We start from the raw sequence: 6,000 nt of genomic DNA on the forward strand, positions 1-6,000 counted from the left end.
AATACGAAACTTAACAGGCAGCCAGTGTAAGGAGGATAAAATTGGGGTGATATGATCATATTTTCTAGACCTGGTCAGAACTCTGGCTGCTGCATTTTGTACTAATTGAAGTCTGTTAATAGAGGATGCTGGGCAGCCAGCAAATAGAGCATTACAGTAATCCAGTCTCGAAGTCATAAAAGCATGGACTAGCTTTTCTGCATCTGAGATGGATAGCATATTACGTAATTTAGCGATATTTCTCAGATGAAAGAAGGCAGTTTTTGTGACATGGGATATATGATTTTCAAAAGTTAGATTGCTGTCTAATATGACACCCAGATCTTTTATAGTAGAGGTAAAGCTAACTTTGTATCCCTCTAATTGTAAATTGAGTTGCGAGATCTGCTGTGTGCAAGATTTAGGCCCAATAAGTAATAATTCTGTTTTGTCAGAGTTTAAGAGAAGAAAATTGTTGGTCATCCAGTCTTTGATGTCTTTGATACACTCAGTTAGTTTAGACAGTTCAGACGTCTCGTCAGGTTTAGTTGAAATATATAATTGAGTATCATCTGCATAGCAGTGAAAGCTGATCCCAAGTCTTCTAATAATGTCTCCCAGAGGTAGCATGTAAATTGTAAACAGTAAAGGGCCTAAAACTGATCCTTGAGGCATCCCATACTTTACTGGGCTGACTTGTGAAGGCTGTCCATTAATATTCACAAACTGGTAACGGTCAGTTAAGTATGACTTAAACCATTGTAGAGCCTGTCCCTGGACACCTGTAGACTTTAAGCGATTTATGAGGATATTGTGGTCAATGGTATCAAATGCCGCACTAAGATCGAGTAAAACTAATAGCGAGACGCACCCTCGGTCAGCAGCTAAGAGTAAATCATTGGTTATTTTCACTAAGGCGGTTTCTGTACTGTGGTGAGCCCTGAAACCTGACTGAAACACTTCAAAAATATTGTTTGTCTGCAGTAAAGAGCATAATTGAGTGGAAACAACTTTTTCTAGTATTTTAGACATAAATGGAAGATTTGAAATAGGCCTATAGTTAGCTAAGTTGTTGGTGTCTAGTTGCGGTTTCTTAATAATAGGCTTAAAAACAGCTAGCTTGTAAGAGTTTGGAACATGGCCTATAGATAAAGAAGAGTTGATAATGTTAAGAAGAGGTTCTCCTATAGCAGGTAGCAGCTCTTTCAGTAATTTTGTCGGAATTGAGTCCAGCATACACGTAGCTGGTTTAGAGCTATTTATAATTTTTATTAACTTTTCGTGTTCTATGATTTTGAAGCAGTGTAGGTTATTATTATGATTCAATGAAATATTTACAGGATTTGGAGTATAAGCCGGTGCAGAAAGTTTGGCATCTCCTATTTTCTGTCTAAAGCCTTCTATTTTATCACTGAAAAAATTCATGAAGTCATCACTACTAATTTGCGGTGGAGTAGTTCGTTCCAAGGATGACCGATTATTTGCTAATTTAGAGATGGTGTTAAATAAAAATCTAGGATTGTTATGATTATTTTCTATCAGTTTGCGCAGGTGCTCGTTTTTTTTTTTATTCGATTTTAGAGCCCTCCTATAGCTGGACATACTGTTTTTGTATGCAATTCTAAAGACCTCTAAATTAGTTTTTTTCCATTTACGTTCCAGGGCGCGGGTTGCTGTTTTGAGCGCACGAGTATGACTATTATACCATGGTATAGTTTTAATCTCTCTAGCCTTTTTTAATTTGATGGGTGCCACAGTATTTAGTGTGCTAGTAAAGATGGCATCCATACTGCTGGTTACTACATCAAGGTCATTTGAGTTTGCGGGTGCATTGAGTTATGCATGTGATATTTGTAGAAAAGCCTCAAAACATAAATTCGGAAAGTATATGTTAACATTATATTGAAGCATCCGTTTATACTTTTACAAAACAACTAACCACAGAGTTATGAGATCAGAAAAAACATAAATCTGTAAACATTTTTTAGATTTTAAATGAGGAAAATAAACGTGTTTTGGATGTGACCAAAAAGGTTAGTGAGTTTACAGTTTACAACATACTTTGTAGAAATTCTGTGAATTATACTGCACAAAGCAAAATAAATAATGTTAATCAAAAGGAAAGGAGTCTGCTCTCTATGAAACAAAAATGATTGACTTGATTTTATTATGGATGTGACAGATGTAAAATTGCCACTTGTGTGACTTTAGTAAATCAAATATAATTTTTTTAAAAACATTGACAGAGACATTTTTTTAGTATTTTTAGCTTTATGAAATACAAGCCTACTCAAAAATGTAGAAAGGGTTTCGCTATTTTGGTGATAACTTTATTTTTTCACTGAAAGGTCGACATTTAGATGGAATTGCTCATGCTCAAACAGCCACACTTATGTTGTATAAAACTTTGATCACACTGTAGGTAACAGTTAAACAGCCAAAATAGCAGATATAAACATCAAAAAGCATTATCTACAGTTGAAATCTGAATTATTGGCAAAATTAAATTTTATAATTTAATTGTCATCTTCATTTTGCAACAAAGTTTGCATGTCATAAAGTTTAAATTAAATAAATAAATGCATCGCCATTTTACATATTACATTGAGGTTTACATTACATTTCATAATGAATTTTGCTGAAACCACATTTAATTGACTTTCTCCAAATTTAAGAAACATTTTTTATGATACACATTTAACTCTGTAGATTTAGTTGTGTGGTATATTTAACTACACAGAGGATTTTAGTCATCACATGTACTGTAAAGATCTTAATTATTACAGAAACATGTTGAGTGAATGACGGTTTAGAAAATGACAGTTTAATGAATAGTTATTTCGAGTTAGCTTTAGAGAAAAAGTGACAGATATTAAGAAACTGCATTAGTTTTTTTACTGTTTGTGTCTTGCACACACACAAATATCTTCAGAAATCGTGTGTAATTTTATGGAGCCTATATTGTTTTCAATGTTACCATGTTTTACCTGAAATAAGAGCTGTAATTGTACGTAATGTTTTTCTTACCCGGATGTAAAGTTTGAAGACCCACAATTAACAAAAGCACTTGGGTATCTAAAGACCAAGAAATTGCATTTTAGAATAAGGCAAAAGTTATACAATTTAAATGTTTTTGTAAACATCATTAGTAAATGTAATTTAATAAAAAAAAAAACTAACTTATTCACTGCAGCATTAAAAAAATGGAGTAAATCACTTAAACACAAACCTAACTTTCTCTTATTTACACACAAACTACTTAACTAATTGTTGCATGTTTCTGCATTTAATATCCATCCTTAATTTGCTGCTAATAACTTGAAAGGTGTGTTAGCTAAGTAAGCGCTAGCAAACCCACAGCTGCACCCACACCCCGACCGCCCACCAGATACTTGTTAATAAGTTCTGTAGTTATGCCTAATACGTGTTTTGAAACTAACTTACTTTCAGTTTTTTTTTTTTTACCAATACAATCACTTTTAATCATTAGTTAGCGTTAACATAAACTAGCGTAGGTTAAATATCGTTAGCAAACTTCGTTACAGTACAATTTGTAAAGCTAAAACCTCACCTGCTAGCAAAGTCAGCAGTTTAGCTTGACGTATGGACTTCGCCATTCAGGTCCGCTGCTGCAAGCAGTATACCGAGTCCGGCCATTAAACATAATGCATCTGCCATCTGTTCCAGTCAATGAAAAAGAGGTAACGCCGATTTATTAAAATCAAGTTTGATGCACAGACCTGCCGCACATTGGCAGCTGCACTAATAAATTGTGTGTAAAATCACTTTAAAACATTTCCCGTACACAAAACCCACATACAAAACTCTGTACTCAAATAAATTGCAATAGTTTTACTCAAAATACTTTTATATAAAAACGGGTATATTTTAAGTAAAGAGGAAGAAAATTGATACTTTTTAGTATAAATAAATAAACTAGATTGCAATAAGCCTATCTAAAGCATATAAAGCTTAGGCTACTTTGTGAATGTAGCACTTTTAGGCAAGTCAATGGTTTGTTTGTAGACAATCGAGAAAAATGTTGCTTAGGGGGCTAATATTGACCATAAATGATTTTTTTTTTAATTTAAAACTGTTTTTCTTTTAGCTGAAATAAAACAAATATAACTTTCTCTAGAAGAAAAAATATGATATGAAATAAGGTGAAAAATTCCTTGTTCCGTTAAACAAGTTGGAAAATATTTGAAAAAAAAAAAAAAAAAAAACTCACAGGGGGGCTAATTATATTTACTTCAAATGTATGTGGACATTCTAAAATGTTTTTTTTTTTTCATAAGATATCTTTAATTGATATTTGATTTTAAAATAATGATTTACTTTATTCATAATAACTATCTGCTGAGCCTAAATGATTTAAATTGTATTTAAATCAAAGTGTTTGTCTGTTTCTGTATTACCAATTTTGTTCAGTTCACACAATATTTACTTAAATTTACTGTAAAATTACAAAACTGGTAACAGAGAAGAACTTTTCTCGTGTTCAGATTGACTTACTGCTGATCAAGTGTTTACATTTAAACCAGTTCAATATTCTGTCACCACGGCAACTGGAGTTTACACTTTAAATCCACACAAGTGTCTGAAAGTCTTGAATCCTCTGCTTGAAGCTCTTTAAACTCTCCAGTTTGACAAGTTTCATCAGTTTGTCTGATTTGAGAAGTTGATCTTCATGGAGCAGCGACGCCTCAGAAGAACCAGGGCTCTTCCTGCACGCCTGAGAGACTTCTTGGTGGAGGGTGCCTCTTCTGCTCTGGATCCTGCAGCTGTGGTCAGGTTAGATCACACTTACAGCCGTGTCTCTGTTTCAGGTTTGGAGGAGCGACACGTGAAGAACGCGGCTGTCCTTCCTGACCTCCGTCCAGCAGTCACAGTGTCTTCAGAGGATGCAGGTCAGCAGACAGAGTCTCTCTCCATCCATGGCTGCAGTGTTGAGGACTATCAGGACATCTACCGCTCTGTGGTTGAGCCCATGAGGAAGAACCGATGTGGTCACCGCCGTCCCTACAGCCTGCAGCTGGGCCTGGACATCAAGCAGCGGCTGTGGGAGGCACTCGGGTGTCCTGTAGTGGAGGAGACGGAGCAGGCTGATGGACGAATAGTCATCACAGAGAGCAGATCTGGATCCAGCATCGCTCCTCGAATCCAGGTAGACATCAGTGAAGAGCCGCTGCCTGAGGAGCCCAGAAGAAAGAGGTCCAGACACTGAGAATCACACCACAGGCTGCGCATGTAAATACTGTATATACTGTACATAGTTCTAGAGCAAGTTTACAAGTAAGTTTCCTTTTTCACACACTCTTGCTTCATCAGTCGGCTGTGTTTGGTGATTGTCAGTGGGTTTGCTCATGGTTTTTAATGCTTTGCTGTGTGGTCATCAGGTTGTTTCATGTGGTTTTCTGCACGTTTATCAGGGTTTTCTGATCGGTTGTTCTCGTGTTGCGGGTCGGTCGCTGGACTCTTCAGGGTGTTTCGATGCGTTTAGTGATTTGCCGTGTCTGTTAAGTTAGGGTAGGTTAGGTTAGGGTCCCTCACGTGGTTTGCAGCTTGACGTGCTGTGAGGGCTTGTGTGCATCAGTGATGCTGAGAGCTTCACCACTGGTACTTCAGATACCGGCAGGGTCACCCATAGTGGACAGGTCTCAGCTGAGATGCCCGACTAAGACAAACCAGCTGATTCTGGACAGCAGATTAGATTCTGCAGAGTTTCAGAAGATCACAGACTCAAGACAATGCCAACAGCATCAGAATTACCTGAAGATGTGGAAGACACAGGTGGAACAATCGACTGAACAAAACAAAATAAAATAAATTGGTAGAAATAATAATAAAAAATGTTATGGTGAACAACTTTGCTGTATTTTTTCTTCAGCACTCTTCTACCTACATTTATACAATGCAATTTCAGGTTTTATTATAGTATATTATATTATATTATATTATATTATATTATATTATATTATATTATATTATATTAAGGTATTTGATATTATTATTTAGGGC

Source organism: Danio rerio, chromosome 19, assembly GCF_049306965.1.
Source record: "Danio rerio strain Tuebingen ecotype United States chromosome 19, GRCz12tu, whole genome shotgun sequence".
Lineage (NCBI taxonomy): Eukaryota > Metazoa > Chordata > Actinopteri > Cypriniformes > Danionidae > Danio > Danio rerio.